Source organism: Poeciliopsis prolifica, unplaced genomic scaffold, assembly GCF_027474105.1.
Source record: "Poeciliopsis prolifica strain line A6 unplaced genomic scaffold, Auburn_PproV2 SCAFFOLD120, whole genome shotgun sequence".
NCBI classification, from domain to species: domain Eukaryota; kingdom Metazoa; phylum Chordata; class Actinopteri; order Cyprinodontiformes; family Poeciliidae; genus Poeciliopsis; species Poeciliopsis prolifica.
In genome coordinates this window covers 676876-688109 of record NW_026562495.1, presented here as the reverse complement: position 1 = coordinate 688109, position 11234 = coordinate 676876, and the positions used below count along the sequence as shown (strand labels likewise).

At 40.6% G+C, this 11234-nt stretch overlaps 1 long non-coding RNA gene across 1 annotated transcript; it reads right to left on the bottom strand.

Annotated features, from left to right (window-relative positions):
- Window positions 1-8563: 8563 nt before the first annotated feature.
- Window positions 8564-10138, bottom strand: LOC129354927 (uncharacterized). Its single transcript, XR_008605213.1, has 3 exons — window positions 10045-10138; window positions 9104-9159; window positions 8564-8630 (listed from the first exon to the last, which is right to left on the bottom strand). It is a non-coding gene; the product is annotated as an uncharacterized LOC129354927 (long non-coding RNA).
- Window positions 10139-11234: the final 1096 nt, after the last annotated feature.

The following is an 11234-nucleotide window of genomic DNA, read 5'->3' as shown; positions in this document are numbered from 1 at the left end:
TATCAAAGGAGCAGAGGCTGCCCGAACAGCGGCACAAGGAGCAGAGGCTGCCGGAGCAGTGGTACGAGGCTGCCGGAGCAGCGGTACGAGGCTGCCGGAGCAGCGGTACGAGGCTGCCGGAGCAGCGGCACGAGGATAGGCTGACGGAACAGCGCATGAGGAGCAAAGGCTGCCGGAGCAGCGGTACGGAGAAGAGGCTGCCGGAGCAGCGGCACGAGAAGCAGAGGCTGCCGAGCAGTGGCATGAGGAGCAGAGGCTGCCGGAGCAGCGGCACGAGAAGAAAAGGCTGCCGGAGCAGCGGCTTGCCGGAGCAGCGGCACGAGGAGCAGAGGCTGCCGGAGCAGCGGTACGAGGAGAAGAGGCTGCCGGAGCAGCGTACGAGGCTGCCGAGCAGCGGCACGAGGAGTAGAGGCTGCCGGAACAGCGGCACAAGGAGCAGAGGCTGTCGGAGCAGCGGCATATTGAGAACGAGCAGAAGATGCTGCCGGAGCAGCGGCACGAGGAGCAGAAAGAGCAGAGGCTGCCCGAACAGCGGCACGAGAAGCAGAGGCTGCCGGAGCAGCGGCACGAGGAGCAGAAGGAGCAGAGGCTGCTGGAGCAGCGGCACGAGTATCAGAAGGAGCAGAGGCTGCCCGAACAGCGGCACAAGAAGCAGAGCTGCCGGAGCAGCGGCACGAGTAGCAGAAGGAGCAGAGGCTGCCGGAGCAGCGGTACGAGGAGAAGACGCTGCCGGAGCAGCGGCACGAGAAGCAGAGGCTGTCGGAGCAGCGGCATAATGAGAACGAGGAGAAGATGCTGCCCGAACAGCGGCACAAGGAGCAGAGGCTGCCGGAGCAGTGGTACGAGGCTGCCGGAGCAGCGGCACGAGGCTGCCGGAGCAGCGGCACAAGTAGCAGAAGGAGCAGAGGCTGCCGGAGCAGCGGCACAAGTAGCAGAAGGAGCAGAGGCTGCCGGAGCAGCGGCACGAGGAGAAAAGGCTGCCGGAGCAGCGGCACGAGGAGCAGAGACTGCTGGAGCAGCGGCACGAGTAGCAGAAGGAGCAGAGGCTGCCGGAGCAGCGGCACGAGAAGCCCAAGGATGAGGACCTGGACGAATTTGATTCCTTTCTCTTCAATCCTTCTTCGGCTGGAAAAGAGAGCTTAGCGAATACACTTCCCTTCCAGGAAGAGTGGCCTGATGACTTCAACGCCTATCTCTTCACTCCTTCTCCGGCTGGAGAAGAGAGCTCTGTTGAAAGTCCTTTGACCGAACTATGGATTGGGGAATATGACATTGATGAATATCTTTTCAGCCCATCCCCACCTGTGACGCAATCTTCTCCGGCTGGAGAAGTTTTTGTGAAGAGGACGTAAATGACATCGGTGTGGAAGAGACTCCTCAACTAGAAGTCTCTGATGGCAGTAAAGAAAATCCTGAAGAGCAGAAAGCTTCTGCTCCATCAAAAACAGCCCTGAAAGACTGGACTCTAAAGGATTCTTCTAATGTTCTTACAAAACAAACTTCCCCGGCTGCGGAAACTTTGAAAATCAGGAAGTTTTCACCACTACCTCCCCCACCACCTGTGGAAGTTTGGGGTGAGAAGAAGAAAGTGAAGTTTTTTTTATTGAAAAAACGCTAAATAAACGTGCCCACAGCACAACGTTTCGACGATTTTCCGTCTTCCTCAGGCGTTTTGGCATAAAATCCAGTTGCTGCTACTGGTTCTCACTGCTGAAAAGGAATGAGGGGGGAGAGGGCTCACTCCCATTTATAACCTCTCCCCTGCGAGGCTCCTCCCCCTGCGTTCCTCTTCGTCTGTTTTTCTTTCTTTTCTTTTTCAGTACCACGTCCACTCCTTTCTTTCAATTATTTAATGAAATTGTTTTTAATTTTTCAAATAAAGAAATGAAAATAGAGAAAGATAAAAAATATTTTTTTTAAAAAAATACTGTTTTTTCATGTTTTCGTTTTGTCATTTAATTAACCGTTACCGTTTACGTATATTTTTCGCTGTGTTTATATTGTTGTAGAATATATGCATATACTGTGCTTTGTTTCAGAAAACGAAATGACTGAAACATCAGAGTAGCTTAAAGAAGAAAGTATTTCCTGCATATTCGTTTTTAGAAAATCAGACGGCAGTTATTCTTTTTCCCCAACTGACCACGAAAACTTAACGTATTCCAGCTCCTTTAATTGAAACTTATTGTATTGTTTAAAATTGTATCATGACTGCAGAATAAAATCAAATGCACCATTTTAACCAAAGATTGGAATGCACTTCTAAACCAGATGTAATCTGTGCAATAATTTTATAATATCTTTCATTTAAAACAAAACTAGTCGGGGGAACACCACAGACATTGCGATGAATGAGCCAAGATGATTAAACACACATTCAACATCCCTGATTTCAGATCAAAATGGTCCCGACGTTCCACGACTGGACCCGATCAGTCGTAACACACCACACACTACAGGATGATCGGTTACGATTGTCGGAAGCAAAAAATCGTTGTAGTGTGAACTGGGCATGAAGTGAAGCAGTTGCAAACGGTTAATAGTTTTGATGCAAAACTGATCTGACTGTTTCTATAGCAACGATCAGAAGCAAGACATTGCCCAGAACAACAGTAGGTATGACCTCATCAATGACATAAGAACCTCTGAGGCTATAAAAACTTGCATCTCAAAACCTCAGCTTTCAGTTGCAGTTCTGTTTAGCCATGGCTTTTGATATGAATGCGATTGGAGCCACATTTTTTCCCCCGTGTCTTTCGGGATTGGTTATTTGGCCACCACAGCCATCAGGAAAACTGTAAACCATTTCCTTCCGCACATCAAATTTGAAATACCAACGAAGGATGAGGACCTGGACGAATTTGACTCTTTCCTTTTCAACCTTCTCTGGCTGGAGAGGATAGCTAGAGTATTTTCTCTGAACAAAGGATTGGCGATATGATGATATCGATGAATATCTTTTCCGCCCTTCCCACCTGACGCAAACTTCTCCGGCTGGAGCTTTGAAGATCAGGAGGATTTCACCACTACCTTACCCACCCGTAGAAGTTTGAGGTGAAAAAAAGTGGTGTTTTGAATACATATGTCCTCCTGAGTGACACCTGGATCACAAAAATGTGAAATTAGTTCTTTCAGGATCTGGCCACGGTGAAGAACAAGGATTTTCTTAATCCCTTCTCTCTGAACAATTGGCTCGTTCAAAGAATCAAATTGTGAAGAAGAAAGCTGTGGAGACAGAGGAAGGGTGTCATCAAGACTGACACTATCTGTGTCAGAAATGTGTCCTGTGAAAAAGGTAACAGTGCCACTGTCTTCTAAAATGTCCCCATTGATTCCTGCATCTAGCTCTTGGACATTGGACAAATCACCCACGTCACCAGTAGAGTAAACTAGGTGAACATTATCACTGCTGCTGTTTGTCAGGACACTGCTGGTTCCAACATGGATGGCATCAATGCTGTCTGGTGCTTTGGATTGAGTCAGTGGTGTGCAAACTTGAGAGTGAGTAGAAAACCTTAAAGTGTCTTGGTCATTTCCACTGGGGTTGTCTGGTTCTGAGTCGCTGCCAGTGTCCTTCTTTTTGGTTGTTAGGTAAAACGCAAAACAGGTAGTTTTGTCTGCTCATAAAGTTTCTCCAACTATAATATGTTCATCAAGTAAATGTTCCTGGAAATCTGTCATGTCAACCTCAAAATCTGTAATTCTTCCATGTGAATTTCTTGAGACGGGGAAAACAACCCACTGCCTTTTCAATGAAGTCATTTTTTTCTACAGTCCTTTGACACATCAATTTTTCTTGATCCACCACCTTTCTTTGTCCGAACTTGAAAAAGCTTCCCATCTCAAGAATTCATCCATCCTATCTCAACTTTTCGAACAGTTTTTTTTTTTTTTTTTTAGCATTTCTGATGCTAACATTTCTGAGATCTGCTTTGATCGTTGCCTTTGTTCCTTGAAATCTTGGCTCTCAATCGGTCAAAAAGTTTGATTTTCCCTTCGTCTGCAACATCCGAGAAGTGCCAGTCGGTCACCATAAGATGGGAGATACTCCTTAAGCTGCTCATCTGTCATGAGCAGAAGGACACTGAGTCATCTAAAAACAAAAGTTAAAAACAGTTATTTAACCTATAAAAATGGGGGCGAAACCCAGTAAAAACAGTCACTGATAAAAGTGATCTGTCTTCACCATGTCTCTATAACAGTGTTGTATGATAACTTCTAAATGTACTGATTTTCCTGAGCAATCTAGCTACCTTATCCTTTTGCGTGTATGACTTCCTCTGAAACATCCTGTGACTTTAAAAGTCATATCTCATCCATCCTGTGACTATTACACACAATAACTAATGAATAATGTCTAATAAAACATAACATTGCAAAAAATTATTATGAACATGAGAATGGGTTGAATGATATTACTGAAAAACATTTCACGATACAAGCATATTTTATTTGTATTTTATATCTGAATACTGCCAAACTGGTGATGTGACCTTTCCCATTTGATCCACCGCTTTCACACCATAATGTTTTTTATAAACATTTATGAGGCACAGTGGTGAAACATTAAAGTTACTCAAACAGCTTGTTGCTAGTTCACCAGTGAGTTAAATGATGCCATCAACCTAGATGAGCCAGTCTGAAGAGGTTGAGAATAGGCCTGTCACGATAACAAATTTTGGCTGGGCGATATATTGTCTCAAAAATTATTGCGATGAGCAAATTGTTTTGAAGACTTTTTTACAGTGATTTAATGTAAATGATAATATGCATGTGACTCCTGCAAAGATAAATACTTTATTTCAAAGAACACTTAACACTGGAAATGGTTAACAAAATAAAACCATAAAATAAATAAAATGGACTTTTCAGTCTCTGTTAACAAAAAAAGCACTTGAAAAAAACTAAAGAGAAGATAAACCACAGTGGAAATAAAAACTACAAAAGAGTACAGATTATGAAGTCTGTGTATTATTAGATTTAAATAAAGATGGGCAAAACTGCCATTTTATAAACAAAAAGTGCAAAGGAACAAAAGCACATTCTTAAATAAGACCGATGCCTGAACAATCTTTAAGTAGATCTGTAGCTACTTTAGTCAGACAGATTCCGAGCAAGAAAATACTAACATGTTGAGTTTGTGTGGCTTAAAGGCAGGATCTCTCAGGAGTAGCAATGTTTCCAGCTGTGCTAACTTTTCTCCGAACTGGTGCTTGTTGCACAAATACACATGTATTTCTTAGCCAAGTTTTGCCATCAAAGGATATCCTTCTTTGATTGTCACACCACCACATCAAGGGATCACAAGAGCATCAATAGCATCTTCTTGAAGGAACTTTGTCAGTCTGCATCAGCCTGCTCTCTTTTTGAGTACATAGCCTGTGTCTGAACTGTGAGTTGAGCTCTTCTGTTTTGAAGAAGGTCCACTTAGCCTCTTCTTTTTGGTGGGTGGGGGCACTGTAGATTCATCTTTGTTTCCTCCAGCAGCTTGGCTGGAACCCTCACCACTTACACCTTTTTCACTTACTTCTGGTCCTTTTAAGTCCAGTAGCTCTTGCACCAGCTGATGTTTGATGTCAACCAATGACCTTGGATCCAAGATGGTGGCCTTTGTCAGGAGGTTTTGGATGGCAGGTGAGGTGTATTTTCCAGTCAGTATCGTGGATATGTTTTTTTTAATACTGGCAGTCAGTGTGCTGTCATCAGGGCCTGGAGAGAGAAGTCGCCTTTAATCAGTTCTAGCACAGGCTTAACAGAGGACACTGTGACGTATCTTTCTCCTGAAAGGACATCTGTAAAGTCAGCCAGTGGTTTAATAGCTGCGTTGATGGACTCTACACCGAAACATCCTGCCAGGTTGGGTTTGAGATGGCAGTGCTTTCTGTCTTGAACCAGGACTCGTCTAATGGCTGGAGTTGCTCCACACACCCTCTCCATCATCTTCTGTTTAGTGCCCATCGTGTGACAACATCCTGTGGAATATTGAAAATGTTTTTTAGTAGAAAAATACATATAATTATTATGTCACTCATTTAGGGCCAAACTTCACCAGTGATAAGTAAATTTATTCACCTTATGATGACAAGTAGAAATACCACCAAATGGCTCTAGCAAAAAATATTATTACTATATGAGAACTATTTTTTATTAGTTAATGAATTTCAACTTCTTAAAGAAATGCTACCAATTCTCCTTAATAATTTGTGTTGCTGTATGTAAAATTATTGCCAACAACTGTCTTAATTAGATTCTACAGGTCTACATGCTACAAAGAAAAATAAACATGGCTCTGAATATTTTGAGTTACAAATGAAATAATAAATGACTTTAAAAAACCACTCACCAGAATGAGATTGTGCTGAGGGAGATTAGCTTCATTCTGTGCCTTCCTCAGGTCTCTCTTTTAAGGAAGCTCAGGTTGAAAGTGTTGACCAAGCTTTTACAGAGTCCTATGGCACGTGCTGTCCGTTCTTTGTCACTGTCCTAGACCAGTGCTTCTCAAATAGTGGGGCGGGCCCCCTTTGGGGCGCGGTTGTGCGATACTTGGGGGGGCGTGTGATCCTGGGGAACAGGCTTTTTTTTTGGCCGTACTAGTAGAAAGTGTAATTGCGCACAGTAGGCGGCAGTGGCGCTCTCATTGTTACTTCTGTCACGTTTGCGACAGTGCAACATTTTACGACTTACAAGACAACAGGTTTGCCTTGGTTAGCAGTGTTAAGTCACAAAAAGCTCCGACTGCGTTCTGTCTATGGCCTCCGTTATTCAACAACCCCCAACATGAAAAAGTTTTTAACAGGGATGAAAAGAAAAGCGGAGAGAGACAAAGATAATGAGACAACAGAAAGTCAACCGAAAGCTAAGAGGAAATACACAAATCTTATTTAGCGCTTGGCTTCACTGTGACTACAGTTTGGAGAAGAGGAAAGACCGGTGTGTTTGCTGTGTCTAAAAATGCTCGCAGCGGACAGCATGAAGCCAAATAAATTAGTGCGTCACTTAATACGTTACATCCCAATCACGCCGATAAGCCGCTAGAGTTTTTTCAGCGAAAACGTGCTGAATATTGCCAACAGTCATCCCGCTTTGTGAAGGCTACTTCAGTAAAACCATCGAGCGCTGCTAGCATCATATAAGGTGGCGTACCAAATTGCGCAGTGCAAAAAGCCCCACACCATAGCAGAGGAGCTGATACTGCCTGCAGCAGTAGACATGATTTATTTATTTTTAATTTCAGGCATTGATGCACTTAAAATCTTTTTCTGTTGCAGACTTAAACAAATTTAATAAAGTTATTCTTTGTAAGTTTGACCATATGTCTTTCTTTTTTTCTTTAATGTTAATAAGGAAAAAATGTTATGCAGAGATGGATAGTCACGGTGGGAGTGGGGGACGCGAATAGTTTTCTTCTTGCTAGGGGGGGGGGGGCGTAACGGAAAATAATTGAGAAGCACTGGTCTAGACCATGGGAAACAGCAAGGTGGGGTTGTGGCCAAAGCAGTTGAGCCATGGCCAGCCAAGGTTTCTTATTGCAGTGACAATGTTAGCACCATTGTCTGTTGTAATGCAGACCAGTTTGTCTTCATCCAGTCCCCAGTCTGCTAAAGCAGATTTCAGGTTTTCTTCCAGGATGTCAACAGTATGGTTATCTGGGACATATCTGGTGTCTAAACATTTAGAGTGCAGGGTCCAGTCAGCAGCTATATAGTGAATGGTCAAGCTCATATAAGGGGTTCATATTTGAACTTGACCACATATCTGACGTAGCAGAGTAAAATGAAATGTCTTTTATCTCCTTCAGTACGTCGTCTTTAATACTGTGGTACAGTTGTGGATTGCTGTTTGTGATATGTATGTTTTTCCGGGGATTTTGTAATGTCTATCAAATGTTTGCAACTTTTTTCGAAATGTTGGCTTTTCAACTATATTAAATGGAGCATCTCTTTAGCAATTAATCGAACTATGCTGTCTGTGAGCTCGTTCCACTTTGCGCCGTCTTTTTGTACGCTATTTCTCGATTAATTGCTTCAAAGACAGTGGACTGTCGTGAACTTAAGACGGACACGGGCCACCGGTTGTATTTTTGTCCCCAGCCTTAAAAACTTTGCTGGATGGTTGTGCTTTAGGTGCACGTGCAAGTTGGTTGTATTGTTGCTCTTAGTTGCTACTGTTTTTATGACAAATGCGACATACGGCTCGCAAAGGTTCAGCGGTTCGCCTCGGTCATTTGGTTTGAATCCGAAATAGTCCCACACTGCTGCAGTTGCGTTCGGCTTTGAACCGGTTCCATTTCGAGCTTTGAGATATTATTTCTTTGCTTTGCTAACTCCTCACGGGCTCTAAAGCAATAGAAATACAAAGCGATCCGAGCACTTACTACCTGATGCAATAGTCCACTAATCCTCCCTCCTCATTTTTTAGGAAGGGAGGGGTCAGTGGATAGCACCAGAGTTGAGGCTTCTCATCCAGCGTCATCAATAGAAAGAGAAAAATACAGGCAGAGACGATAGCCGATAAATGAATGACGTCGATAGTTTTCATTTATCGTTCAATTTCTTGACTTACCGTTTATCGCGACAGGCCTAGTTGAGAAGCCTTGACTGTGCCTACATCCTCCAGAATGGTATGTGGTTCTGGATCAGAGTTCAGAGAATATTCTATTGAATATTCTGTCAGACTTACTATCTATTGATATCGATCACGTGTGTATCGTGATACATATAACTGATTTATTGTCCAACTCTACAAGACAGATAGAAACTGTATTTCAGACTCAAGCTCCTGCTAAATAAAGACAATAGACAACAAAACAGCTGCACAGATCTGCAAAAATAACCAATACATAAAGAAACTACATAAAAGTAATAAAGAAAAATCTACCAGTGTGTCCACAACTAAATGGTAAAGTGTAGAGCTTAGGTCTGAAAGTTCTGATTACATTTTTCCCCTAAAATATTTCAATGGTTGAACAATTGTTAAAATGAAATTTCCATCTTTATAAAAGAGTCAAGTGCATGAACATCATCAGAATATTAGTTTTGATCTCAATTATTTTCATTTAAACAGATAATATATAAAATTGGATTTCACAAGAGTTGCAACTTACCTCTGTTTAGGTTTAGGTTCAGGTGAAAGGAACCTCCTCTGTCTCTTGTAGGTATCCTGAAAGTTGAGTAAAGTTGAGGAGTTAAAATTTTCAACAGGGCCTGCCCGTTTTGGGGGATTTTTTAAGTTTCTTGTTTTTCAATTTTTCTTATTTTAAATTGCTTTTGTAAATATTGTCAATGTAAAGCTGCAGATGTCCAGCATTAGCATAAGTGTACATGAAAATGCTACGAAAACAGTTTGAAAACTGATGCATATTGTACTTCCATATTTTACTCTTGTCTGTGTATCGACAAAAACAATTTAATGGGAAAGATAGTGAATCACATTATGCATATGTAACGGGTAATAGATACAGATGAAATTCTTGCTAAAATATGTTTTGTAATTACTATGTGATGAATGGTTTTTGGCGCCCCCTACTGGTTGCCTATAAATAGAAAGCTAAACCGTAAATTAGACGCAGTCTGTTCAGCGCTCTACTGTGTATGCGGAGAGCTGGTGAACCAGTAGTGGAGCTCACTGTGCTAATTTGTGTTGACCATTTATTACAGAAAATTCAACCAACTGGCCTCCTTTGTGTGTATGACGGGACGGCATAAGGGGAAGCTGTTACACATAACAAACGTACATACAACAAGCTGTGGAGCTTGTTTTAACCTACTAGCTATTGCTTGGATTAATGCCACAAAATAATTATACATATTAACTTATTGAATTTTGGAGTACAAACTTCTTATCGCACTCTGACATAAAAACAATCTATTAACGGACTACTTTAAAAAAAACCTGTTAAATATGCTATAACAAGGTTAGCACGCTTTGACGGTTAACCTGCAGCTAGCTCATGTTGCTAAAACAACGAACTATGTACATAACACCACACGATCAAAAAGCATTCAAAACGAAGGAATCTAAACAAAATCAAAAAGATGAACCTACCTTTTACTGACTCTTAACGCAGTAGCAAAGGTTGGACCTTGGATTTAAGGTCATATTTAACTGGGAGTTGGAGCACGCTGTTATTCTACGGAGAATTGTCTCCAACTGCTCCGGTATCTCATAATTATGACTTTGAATCTCATAATTATGACTTTGAATCTCATAATTATGACTTTGAATCTCATAATTATGACTCTTAATCATAATTATGACTTTGAATCTCATAATTATGACTTTGAAAGTCGAAATTATGACTTTGAATCTCATAATTATGACTTTGAAAGTCGAAATTATGACTTTGAATCTCATAATTATGACTTTGAAAGTCGAAATGAAGACTTTGAATCTCATAATTATGACTTCGAATCTCATAATTATGACTCTTAATCTCATAATTATGACTTTGAATCTCATAATTATGACTGAATCTCATAATTATTACTTTGAATCTCATAATTATGACTCTGAATCTCATAATTATGACTTTGAATCTCATGATTATGACTGAATCTCATAATTATGACTTTGAATCTCATAATTATGACTCTTAATCTCATAATTATGACTTTGAATCTCATAATTATCACTTTGAAAGTCGAAATTATGACTTTGAATCTCATAATTATGACTTTGAAAGTCCAAATTATGACTTTGAATCTCATAATTATGACTTTGAAAGTCAAAATTATGACTTTGAATCTCATAATTATGACTTTGAATCTAATAATTATGACTTTGAACGTCAAAATTATGACTTTGAATCTCATAATTATTACTTCGAATCTCATAATTATGACTCTTAATCTCATAATTATGACTTTGAATCTCATAATTATGACTGAATCTCATAATTATTACTCTGAATCTCATAATTATGACTCTGAATCTCATAATTATGACTCTGAATCTCATAATTATGACTTTGAATCTCATGATTATGACTTTGAATGTCATAATTATGACTCTGAATCTCATAATTATGACTCTGAATCTCATAATTATGACTTTGAAAGTCGAAATTATGACTTTGAATCTCATAATTATGACTTTGAATCTAATAATTATGACTTTGAACGTCGAAATTATGACTTTGAATCTCATAATTATGACTTCGAATCTCATAATTATGACTCTTAATCTCATAATTATGACTTTGAATCTCATAATTATGACTTTGAATTTCATAATTA